Source organism: Triticum dicoccoides, chromosome 2B, assembly GCF_002162155.2.
Source record: "Triticum dicoccoides isolate Atlit2015 ecotype Zavitan chromosome 2B, WEW_v2.0, whole genome shotgun sequence".
Lineage (NCBI taxonomy): Eukaryota > Viridiplantae > Streptophyta > Magnoliopsida > Poales > Poaceae > Triticum > Triticum dicoccoides.
The window spans coordinates 174,666,052-174,679,072 of record NC_041383.1 but is presented as its reverse complement, the minus strand read 5'-3'; positions in this window follow the sequence as shown (position 1 = coordinate 174,679,072).

Here is a 13,021-nt window from a genome sequence, read left to right as displayed (position 1 = left end):
GTTTGATGATGTTGAGATCTATAGACCATTAGAAGACCCAACCCCTGTTATATACTTACGTTAGATGCGACGATTGTGAGCTGTCATTTGTTTGATCTTTTTCCGACAGCCACAATAAAACCTGTCTTTTCAAAACTTTTGTTTGTACTGTGTGCACCCCTCTCGACCTCTCTTATCCCACCCCAAACCCATGGATCCAATAGAGGATGAATGGAGATGAGCTTATATTTTCTAGACCGATGAGTTAATTGGAGATGGACCAATGGATTCAAAACATGGAGGATCACATGAAGAATAACCCTGTAGTCGGAAAGGATATGACCCAGTATGCTCTTCGGTGCTTTGTAGGAGTTGCTGCTATTTGGTGGAGGATGTACCAAACCATCAATGGATGGCAAAGAGTAACCACTTGGGAAGAATTTAAGTTGACTCTGCAAAGGTCTCGTCTTGTGTCCCAGAAGTTGAGGCCTTATGGAAATGATATGGAGAAAGTGCATGCAAGCTTTGTGGAGAAATAGGAAACAACCATAAAGAACACCAGGATGAATACCCTCATAAGTGGGGGATTACCAAAGGAGTTAGCCGAGGATCTCAGGGAACTTTGGTTGGAGATTGTTCCCAAAGGTTTTGTTGCAACAATGGAAGTTCAGTCTATATTGTTGGGAAGGATTCGTGAAGCTCAGACGGATGACAAAGAGATTGCTGAGGTAAAAGAGAGGATGAGCAAAGGAAAGGCCAAAGGTTTTCGTAAGGATGAGCACGACACCTTATGGTTTGAGGATAGTGTACATGTACCCAATAATGCAGAGATCAGGAAGTTAATACTTTAGGAGGCTCATGACTCACCATACTTGATTCGTCCTGGAAACACCAATATGTATTTGGATTTGAAGGAGCATTTCTGGTGGACTGGTATGAAGAAGGATATTGCGGAGTATGTAGTCGTAGGTGATGTATGCTAGAGAGAGTAAGAGCAGAGCATCATAAGCCAGCAGGATTACTACAGCCTATGCCGATACCCGAATGGAAGTGGGATAAGCTTGGCATGGATTTCATTACCGGATTTCCCAGAACCCGAATGGGATATGACTCTATCTGGGTAGTAGTTGATTCGCTTGACCAAAGTGGCTCACTTTATCCCAGTGAAAACCACCTATACAAGTGAGAAGTTGGCCAAGATATATTTGACCAGGATCGTATGTCTGCATGGAGTTCCGAGGACCATCGCATCAGATAGAGGAACACAGTTTACCTCAAAGTTTTGGAATCAGCTGCACCAGACTTTGGGTACTAGGCTAAAGTTCAGTACAACCTTTCATTCGCAGACAGATGGATAAATCGAGAGAGTCAATCAGATTCTGGAGGACATGTTGAGAGCGTGAGCGCTAGGTTATGGATCTAGTAGTGATGATAATCTACCTTACGTGGAGTTCTCATACAACAACAGTTACCCAGCCAGTTTGAAGATGGTCCCTTTTTAAGCTTTGTATGGGAGAAGGAGCCAGACACCGTTGATGTGGGATGAAGTTGGAGACCGTCAGTTGTTTGGACCAAATATGATCAAGGATTCAGAAGAGAATGTTAAGTTGCTTCGAGATAGACTGAAGGTAGCTCATTCCTGGCAGAAGAGTTATGCAGACTAAAAAATGCAAGGAGGTAGTCTATAAAATTGGAGACAGAGCATGTCTTCATGTGTCCCCTCTACAAGGAGTTAAACGATTTGGAATTAAGGAAAGTTAGCTCCGAGATTTGTAGGACCATACCGAGTTTTGGAGCGTATGGGAGAAGTGGCCAACAAATTGGAGTCACCCGAAGGACTGTCAGAAGTTCATGATGTGTTTCACGTTTCCCAGTTGAAGAAGTGCCATGCAGAGATGGCCAATATTCCCCTGTAAGGATGCTTGACCCTGGAAGAGGATGCGCCTTAAGATCTTATAGGAGTAACGCAAAACCTGAGAGTTGTAAAGAAAACGATAGATGTTTGTTTGGCTTGCAGAATCAATGGATTTATCCGAACTTGGTTCGTCGACAAGAGAAATTCTGCAATGCTTGTGAGGATGACCGAGTGTTAGCATGCGAGATTCTCTAAACCATATACAAGGTAATGATTCGGGTGCGGGATGGATTGATCACCATACCGACTTACTCTTCTTATTCGCCTTGCTATACGGGATGGTAAATCTGAGTGACTTACCTATAGTAGAGAGACGACGATCAAAACCTTGTTTAAACCTTAGAATGGTATAAGTATTTTCCCCTTGTACAAGGCAGTTGTTGCCAATCGTAGGTCATACGGTGAGGTTCAGCCCAGACCCATTTCCTGCAGGAGAAACCATAAATTGATTGACCACCATGAGATATCGATAATTGTTTAGTATTGGCGCCAGACCCGTCAGCTAAGAAGACCCAGTCTCGGAATAACCTTACTAGGATGAAAGGACAGAAGTATTGAGGAAAAGTTATGCCACTACCAGAAGAGCCCAAAAAAGGAAATTTTCCGAGATCTGAGAAGACCGACACTGTCAGGAACAAGGATAGACTATAGGAGTTTTGATGGAACCGTATAAATGTTTCTAAGGGTGGTAGCACCTCAGACCCCCCTGAGACGAACGTTGGATTTTGAAGACCCCCAAACCCTAACCTATTTCTTTCTAGCCTCTTCGAATCTCGAGGACGAGATTCATTTTAAGGGTGGTAGGTTTGTAACATCCCAAAATTCTAAATTTTGGAATGTTATATTAAATAGATAGATTTGATTGATTGTTTGATTGATTGACTGAAAGTGAGTTAATTCAAAACTTTTTTGAAAGTTAAATGAGAGGGAATAAAAGGACTTTCCCAAACTTTCATTTTCTTTTCTGGTCTTCATGAATTCAAATTCTTTTCACCATAAAACCCTGGAGAGAAGATGACATGACTTCTTCCATTTATTTAAATGACAAGGGGTGTTGAAAATATTTGAATTTCATTTGAAATTATTTTCAATTGATAAACTTTAAGCAGCTCAATGATTGTCATGAGAGAAGATAAAATGACTTCTTCAAAACATATTAAATATGAGTTGGGAGTTTCAAAGAATTAAATTCAAAGTTCTTTTGAAGTTATTTTCAATTTGGAGTTATTTGAGTTTTATTCAAATTATTTTTCTCCAAAAATAAAATATATGGAAAATAGGGTAACATGATTCCCTACATTAGAAAATTTGAGAGAAATAAATTTGAATTAATTTTGGTATTTTTAAAATGATTTTTATTGGATTTTATTAGAGCTTTAGCACTGTTTGAATTATTTAAATTAGTGTGAATTTTATTTGATGCTATAAAAATTTCCACGCTGTAGAAAATCGTTTTTTGAAAATTTTGATATATTATATGCCTATAGTATTTTTTATATATTTTAGTTTTATTTTATTTTCTGAAAATTTGTTTTTTAAAAAAAACTTCTTCCGCCGAACTGGGCCGGCCCAGCTTCAGCCAGGCCAAGGCCCAGCACCTCGCCGCCTCACCCATCGTCCCCGACCGGGACTTCTCCCGAGTCCGTCGTCGCCACGGCATCGCCGCCGCCGCCGTGTCCGCCCCGGCCTCTCCTTGGCCCCTTCCCCAAGCCACCGCTGTCGCCCCCCTATAAATCCGGAGCCCCGGATCCCGCCACCCTCTCTCTCCTCGCCTCGCCTCTCCACGCGCCGCCGCCGCCGGATCTCACCGCCACCGCCGCACTTTGCCGCCGTCGCCGCCCCGCGCTCTCGCCGAAGCCACCCGCACCTTGCCCCGCCACCGAGGACGAAACCGCCACCGTCGGAGCCGCATCCACGCCTCACCACCGCGCCATCCCGCCGTCGCCGCACTCGCCGGAGACGCGACTCACCGGAGTTAACCGTCGCCGTCGGGTTTTCTTCACCGAACCGCCGTGGACCGGTATAAACCGAACCCCGATCCGGGTTTTTTTAAGATTCGGTTTTTTAATAAAAACCTGTTTTTTTATTAAGTTTGCTTAGGTAACGATCGTTCTCTATTTAGGTAGATCTAGCGAACGTTTTCATTAGTTAGCGTTCGGCAGAGAACGTTCGCTTTTTAGCCTTTTTCTTTTTTTGTTAATTTCGGCCAGGGACCTGTATGTAATTAGTTTCTTGACTGATTAGTCCCTAATCTTAAAACGATCACAACTTTTTGCTCATTAGTCGGAATCAGATGAAACCAACGCCCACTTCTTCGCTATGATCCCCTCTATCCAGATAAAGAACTTGAACATGTTTTTGAAAGTTTAAAATTTGAATTAGATCAGATTTGAATTTGAACTTCGTTTGATCATACTTGAGTTTCATAACTTCGATTTAGTTGATTCTTTTTGCAAATCGAAGCTCTTGACCTAAACTTTTTGATAAGGCCAAATTCACATAATTTTGGTACTATTAGGAATTGTTTTATGTTGCAAGAGTTATTCGCTTGGTTTTGACGTTTTCCGAATCGTACTCTTCGTTCTTTCCGGTGCTTTTCAGTGATTGCTTTTGTGTGGTTACTATTGCTTGCTCACGATAGATTGACCGGAGTGTGATGAGTAGAACTATCAAGAGTTAAATTTTGGGATGTTACATTAAATAGATAGATTTGATTGATTGTTTGATTGATTGACTGAAAGTGAGTTGATTCGAAACTTTTTTGAAAGTTAAATGAGAGGGAATAAAAGGACTTTCCCAAACTTTCATTTTCTTTTCTGATCTTCATGAATTCAAATTCTTTTCACCACAAAACCCTAGAGAGAAGATGACATGACTTCTTCCATTTATTTAAATGAGAAGGGGTGTTGAAAATATTTGAATTTCATTTGAAATTATTTCCAATTCATAAACTTCAAGCAGCTTAATGATTTTCATGAGAGAAGATAAAATGACTTCTTCAAAACATATGAAATATGAGTTGGGAGTTTCAAAGAATTAAATTCAAAGTTCTTTTGAAGTTATTTTCAATTTGGAGTTATTTGAGTTTTATTCAAATTATTTTTCTCCAAAAATAAAATATATGGAAAATAGGGTAACATGATTCCCTACATCAGAAAATTGGAGAGAAATAAATTTGAATTAATTTTGGTATTTTAAAAATGATTTTTATTGGATTTAATTAGAGCTTTAGCACTGTTTGAATTATTTAAATTAGTGTGAATTTTATTTGATGCTATAAAAATGTCCACGCTGTAGAAAATCGTTTTCTGAAAATTTGGATATATTATATGCCTATAGTATTTTTTATTTATTTTGGTTTTATTTTATTTTCTGAAAATTTGTTTTTTTTTAAAATCTTCTTCCGCCGAACTGGGCCGGCCCAGCTCCAGCCAGGCCAAGGCCCAGCACCTCGCCGCCTCACTCGTCGTCCCCGACCGAGACTTCTCCCGAGTCCGCCGTCGCCACGGCATCGCCGCCGCCGTTGTGTCCGCCCCGGCCTCTCCTTGGCCCCTTCCCCAAGCCACCGCCGTCGCCCCCCCTATAAATCCGGAGCCCCGGATCCCGCCGCCCTCTCTCTCCTCGCCTCGCCTCTCCACGCGCCGCCGCTATCGGATCTCACCGCCACCGCCGCACTTTGCCGCCGCCGCCGCCCCGCGCACTCACCGGAGCCACCCGCACCTTGCCCCGCCACCGAGGACGAAGCCGCCGCCGTCGGAGCCGCATCCGCGCCTCACCACCGCGCCATCCCGCCGTCGCCGCACTCGACGGCCACGGGACTCGCCGGAGTTAACCGTCGCCGTCGGGTTTTCTTCACCGAACCGCCGTGGACCGGTATAAACCGAACCCCGATCCGGTTTTTGTTTAAGATTCAGTTTTTGAATAAAAACCTGTTTTTTTTATTTAGTTTGCTTAGGTAACGATCGTTCTCCGTTTAGGTATATCTAGCGAATGATTTCATTAGTTAGCGTTCGGCAGCGAACGTTTGCTTTTTAGCCTTTTTCTTTTTTGTTAATTTCGGTCAGGGACCCGTATGTAATTAGTTTCTTCATAGATTAGTCCCTAATCTTAAAATGATCACAACTTTTTGCTCATTAGTCGGAATCAGATGAAACCAATGCCCACTTCTTTGCTATGATCCCCTCTATCCAGATAAACAACTTGAACATGTTTTTGAAAGTTTAAAATTTGAATTAGATCAGATTTGAATTTGGACTTCGTTTGATCATACTTGAGTTTCGTAACTCCAATTTAGTTGATTCTTTTTGCAAATCGAAGCTCTTGACCTAAACTTTCTGATAAGGCCGAATTCACATAATTTTGGTACTGTTAGGAATTGTTTTATGTTGCAAGAGTTATTCGCTTGGTTTTGATGTTTTCCGAATCGTACTCTTCGTTCTTTCCTGTGCTTTTGAGTGATTGCTTATGTGTGGTTACTATTGCTTGCTCACGATAGACTGACCGGAGTGTGACGAGTAGAACTATCAAGAGTTTTGAGTGCGATTCATCTTCATCAACATTGCAGGCAAGTAACACTTGATCATACCTTTTCTCATACCCAGTTTTTATGCATTAGATCAATCCTCAAAGAATTGCATGATTAGGATGTAATTAAATTGTGGGTTATGGGAAGTAGTTGAGGTTGTACCTATTACCTGTTTTATTTTCAAACCCCTGGGAGTTACTTCTACGTTTGCTTTATGCCATGCTATGCTAGTAGACGTGGATTGGGTGAGTGTTCCATGACAGATGTGAGTTTGTTAATTAATGGTTTATTTAAGGTGGCAACTTAAACACACATCTGGGTGGATTGAGGCACCTGGTTTCCAGGACTTGCCTGTTTTTTTTGGACCGCCACCCAGGCTCAAAGGGATCATGAGATTATTCATACTAGAAACTTACGTGTGCAGCCACAAGCCATTATGGGCTCTGGCATAGATGATTAAGTCGTGCGAACTCTTACGGGTAGACTAGCAGATGTAGGGGAAAGTAGGTGTACCGATCTACCCTATGTAAGGTGCTAGCACTTACGAAAGACTATGTCTCGGTCATCCGTTTCTCAAACATCATGTAGTGCGAGAAATCCAACGGAGGCGATCGAGTCTTGTGGGGAAAAGTGCGCAAACCTCTGCAGAGTGTAATAAACTAATCATGGTTAGCCGTGTCCCCGGTTATGGACATCTTGAGTATCTAGTATTTGGATATCATGTGAATCTCATCATGTTACTTTAATTAATATTCTTGGGTTGTTAATGAGTACTTTTAATTGGGATTGAGAATGCTGTCAACCATTCTCAATGTTTAACAACCACCATGATAGTTAAATAAATTTATTCCTTTGCAGTAGGAAAAAAATTGGCTTTTCGCAAAAACATTATAACCATAGAGCCTCCACCAGCCAAATATGCATGTAGTGATAGCCTTATTTCATCATTGCTCTATGGTGTGAATTTGCCAGTACATTCAATGTACTGACCCTCTGTGGCTGCAACGTCTCATGTTGCAGGATCTTACGACGAGTAAGTGATATGATAGTGTTTCAATTTGTACACTCAACTGTGCCGTTGGTGTTGATGGAAATCCACAACCTTGTTACTTCCGCTATTTTGGATTGAGGTAATAGTATTTACGCTACTTTATACATGTGATTTACCTCTGTTATAAATCCTCGAGTACTGTGTGTGTCAGCATACCGATCCAGGGATGACACTTAAGCACAGAGACTTGATCCATTCGGGTCGGGTGGCTACAGCTTCCCGTAACCGACGAGTACACGGACAGCTGTAGCGTCATGATCAAGCGTGCCAGGAAGATCTAGATGTTGTACTTCGTCTGTTTATAAGCACCTTTATCATCTGAGTGTTTCATGCATTAGCCTATGTGTCGTAATTATCTGTTTTGTCCGAAGTATTTCTTTTAAGAACCCATTAACCTGATTGCTTTTTAGTGGATATTTGCTTATGTATGTAACTAGTTCACTTGTCCGTTAAAAAAACTAGTTCACTCGGCTGCTGTGCTTTGAATCTCCTTCCTCCCAACATATTCCCCTCCTTAGGTGGACCCAGCAGGTCTCTGAATTTTCTCCCACTTTCTTTTTCGATGTAAACTAAGTTTTCTCCCAGTACTTTTCCCTAGAACCAACTCAACTGTCCCACGTCTAGCCTAAATAATAATAATACCCCACGTACTATTAACTCATCAAATTTAAATGATATTTTATTTCATAAGTTGAAAGTTCTTACAAAATAATAATAATAATTGTTTATATATAACTTGGCAAGTTAACTCCTAGTGATTGCGTACATAAGCTTGCAAAGATTTTACTGACCAATGCAGTAATAGACGTGCAATCATGTGTTTATGTTCTTATAACATTTCTCCGTCTAGCCCAACATGACATTTTCACCCAGCCCAGCAAGTCCGCAAATTTTGAGAAAAATGCAAATGGGATTTAAACGGGCTGCATAGATGCTACATCATTATTTCACCCAGCCCACCAAATGGACTAAAAAACAAATGGACTGGCTGACATGTGGGCCAGTAGGTCGAAGCCTAAGAAGGCTTAGGATTTACATCCAACGGCCGACATTCTTCTTCAATCTCTCGTCTTCTTCCCCCAGCGCTACCGGGACCGCCTGCTCCAGCCTTCGGCGTCCAGCAGCGTTGTTTTGCGCTCATCAGCAAAACGTTACCCCGCCGACGGCCAGACCATCCCTCCACTCCGCACCTCCTATTATTCTCTGTCGAGTGTAGGCCCACCCCGCACCCGAACCAGTCAAGTTTATCACTCCTCTTCATCTGCGACTCCACTACCGCGTCTTCCCCATCTCTGGGTCGTTCCAGTCTGGGGCGTCGCCGTCGTCCACCGCCTCGGTGCGCTCGGCGCTGCGTGGTCAACATACGAGAGTCATCGGAAGAGGACTATACATGGAGAGCTTGACGGCTGTGACCCACGAGGTCCATGGTCGCACGCAAGGAAAGTTCCTCCTTATTACGCATTGTACGTGGACTGTACGTGGGAAGGGCTTCTGTATTTCGCGAAAAAAACGTTCCCCCCGCTGACAGGTCGGACCCACCAGCTATATCTTCGCACGCAAGGAAGTGCCTCCTTATTACGCACAAAAAAATGAATACCCCCTGCTAGCTAGGACCCACCATAGTGGATGGCTGACTTGTGGGCCTCCTAAGTTGACGAGGATGGAGGGCTTTGTCAACTTAGTCAATATGAACGATTCTAGCTCCAGTGACCGTACGATGTCCATCCAACGGCCATAGTGCTTCTTCAACCTCTGGTCTTCTTGATCCAGCCGTCTAAAGCAGCGCCGGTCGTGCCATGTGCTCCTGCCTCTCGTGGCCGGTTGTGATGCCGTGGAGGCCTCACCGCCCCCTACTACTCCCACCGTTGGCCCAGTGCATCCCTCTACTCACCCACACCCCCTGTTATTCTACGGCGATGACAACCTCACACTGCAGCCGAACCAGTGAACCCTCGTACTCCTCTCCGCGTGGGCATCCACTGTCGCGTCTTCCCCGGCTCCGCGTCGTCCCCTTCCTAGGCCTCGTCGTCGTCCATCGCCTTGGTGCTCTCGGTGCGGCATGGTCAATGTGGTCAATGACCGACTTCCATTGGAAGAGTATTGTATGTGGAGAGGCTGACAGCTGGATCCAAGACCGCAGCTGGGTCCACGGCCACAACCCAGTTTTTTTTGTGATTTCCCAATTAAGTCGCTTTGTCAGGCCTGTTGGGCTGCAAATCTTTCAAGACGAGGAGAGCATCATTCGGTTGGCCGAGAAAATGTCCTATTAGTAATGAGAAATGGGCTGTACATTTTTAAAACACATCAAACCGGCAATTAGTTTCAAATATCTTTTTTTCATTTCGAGATTTTAAATTGAATTTATTTTTATGCGTGGACAATTTGTTGGATTTTATATTGATATACATTTATTTTTAAAATCATTTCGAATGTGACTCGAAATTTCGGGATCAAAAATAGGTCGGACCGCACCGAAATATGCAAAATTTCATATAATTTTTTAACCATGGCCACAATATGGGTTGTAATGCTAACAAAAAGAATATGGGCTCCAAAAAAACCTTAAGAATTAGCAAATGGGCTGTAAATTATTAGAAATAATGGCAGATGGGTTGTATGCTGTTTCCCAAAGATTTGAGGCTTTCCTAAAAAAAGGTTGACGCACAAGCAGTGACTGTTGGATTTCCATCCAACGGCCGTCGTGCTTCTTCAATCTCTGCTCTTCCTGCTCCAGCCGCTCAAACAAGCACCGGCGGGACTGCTTGCTCTCTCCTCCTCGCGGATGGCTGTGCTGCCGCGCAGGCCTCACCACCCCACCGTACTCCCATCGCTGGCCTAGCCATCCCTCTACTCACCCACACCTGCTGTTATTCTCCGGAGATGGCATACGAACCAGTAAACCCTCGTACAGTCGTACTCCCCTCCGCGTGGGAAACAACCGCCGAGTCTTCGCTGCCTTCATGTCGTTCCCTTCCTAGGCCTCACGGTCGTCCACCGCCCTGGTGCTCTCGACGCGGCCTGGTCAACGTGGTCAACGACTGACATGCATCTGAAGTGGACTGTACGTGGAGAGGCTGACAGCTGGGTCCACGGCCGCACGCAAGGAAATGCCTCCTTATTACGCGCAAAATAATGTTTCCTCCACCTGACATCTGGGACCCACCAAAAGGGCCTCTGTATTTCACAAAAAAATCGTTACCGCCGCTGACAGCTTGGACCCACCAGCTATATCTTCGCACACAAGGAAGTGCCTCCTTATTACGCACAAAAAATGAATACTCCCCCTGCTAGCTGGGACCCAGTATAGCGGCAGGCTGACTTGTGGGCCTACTAAGTTGACAGGGACGGAGGGCTTTGTCAACTTAGTCAATACTCTAGTGAACGTATGATGTTCATCCAACGGTCGTAGTGCTTCTTCAACCTCTGGTCTTCGTGCTCCAGCCGCCCAAAGCAGCGCCGGTCGTGCCGCATGCTCCTGTCTCCCGTGGCCGGCTGTGATACCGCGGAGGCCTCACCGCCCCCTACTACTCCCACCGCTGGCCAGGCCATCCCTCTACTCACCCACACCCCCTGTTATTCTGCGGCGACGGCAGCCTCACACCGCAGCCGAACCAGTGAACCCTCGTACTCCTCTTCATGTGGGCATCCACTGCTACGTCTTCCCCGGCTCCGCGTCGTCCCCTTCCTAGGCCTCGCCGCCGTCCACCGCCCTGGTGCTCTCGGTGCGGCGTGGTCAATGTGGTCAACGACCGACTTCCATCGGAAGAGTACTGTGCGTGGAGAGGCTGACAGCTGGGTCCACGACGGCCGCAAGGAAGTGCCTCCTAATTGCGCGCAAAATAATTATTCCTCCACCTGACAGCAGGGACCCATCGGACGGGCCACCGTATTTCGTGAAAAAAATGTTTCCCCCCTGACTGTTGGGACCCACCAGCTACACCTTCGCATGCAAGGAAGTGCGTCCGGGCAAAAAAACGATTCGCCCCCTGACTGCTGGGACCCACCAGCTACATCTTCACACGCAAGGAAGTGCCTGACAGTCGGGACCCACCTGTTCGAAGCGTACGTAGCGTTGTCATTCTAGTCGCGAACGTGTACGTACATACTAGTGGATGTAGAGGCGCGCACGTGTCGGAGTAGAGGCGCGCACGTAGCATGTACACGTACGTACAGTGGCCAGTGTGCAAGAAAGAAAATACGGCCACGTATGTGTACATACGGGCGGGGTCTCGAACGCCTACTCGCGCATACATACGGCCAGGGCTCATGTACATGGCTGGGTCGGACCGGAGAAACAACGTCATCGTCGTGTTCATGGGGAGCCAATCAGCTGGGTTGGAACGAAATGTGTCGTCGTGTTCATTGGGATGGCTTGGACGGAACAGGCGATGGAAACGAGGCCTGGTGTACCGCAGAACGGAGGAAACGGCCTTGTGTTCGACCGGCCATGTTCGAAACGGGATCCTGTTCATCGGGAGGGGTCTGGCGTACCGCAAAACGGAGGAAACGGACCTCCTACGGTCGAAACGGGGGTCCTGTTGATCGGGAGGGGTGTGGCGTACCGCAAAACGGACGAAACGGACTTGTGTTGGAGCGCTATGGTCGAAGCGGGGGTCCTGTTCATCGGGAGGGGTGTGGCGTACCGCAAAACGGGACTCCACGGGATACTGTTCATCTCCACCGTCGACCAACTCCAGCCTCCACGGGCTCCTGTTCATCCAGCCTCCACTGCGCTCTACTCCACCGACTACTGTTCAACCACCCCTCCACAGGCACCCCTCCACCGTCTACTATTCATCCAGCCCTCCACGGGGTCGTCCTATTCATCCAGCCCTCCACGGGGTCCTGCTCATCTAGCCCCAACCGGCTCGATCGATCGGGGTCCTGTTCATCTAGAGGCAACGCCACGGGTCCTGTTCATCCACCCCCACCGCTCACTGTTCATCCAACACCCCCCCTGCAACGCTCACTGTCCATCCAGAGGCAGCATCGATCGGCTTCAGTTAGCAGCAGCAGCGAAGGAATCGCTCGATCGGGTTCAGTTAACAGCCATCGGCTGATCGTTCGGATTCAGCAACGCGTAGCCTGCAGTGCAATCGCTCGGCTTCAGTTAGAGCCCAATGCCTCGCTCGGGTTCAGTTAGAGCCCAATGCCTCGCTCGGGTTTAGTTAGAGCCAACGCCTCTCACACATGCGCGTACGTGTATGAGAGAAACGCGCATCGCTCGGCCCCCGACCACCCACCGTAACCGGGAACTCCCCGAAATTTTCCTCGCCATTGCTTCTACCATGGTTTTTTCCATCATGGACGGCCCAAAGAATGTCATGCAGCTGCGTCTCCGGCCCGCCCAGGACGAAAAGCCCATTTTCTGTCATGATTTTTTGTCATAGAAGTAGGAGCCCACCACATCTATGATGATGCCGGGTTTTGTCACAATTATTGTCATAGAAGTGTCATAAGTATGACAGGAGAAAAAATTCATTCAGCCCAAAATGTCACGGATGTGTCTTTTTTTGTAGTGTATGTAGCAGTTTGTGATGTATGTTAGAGA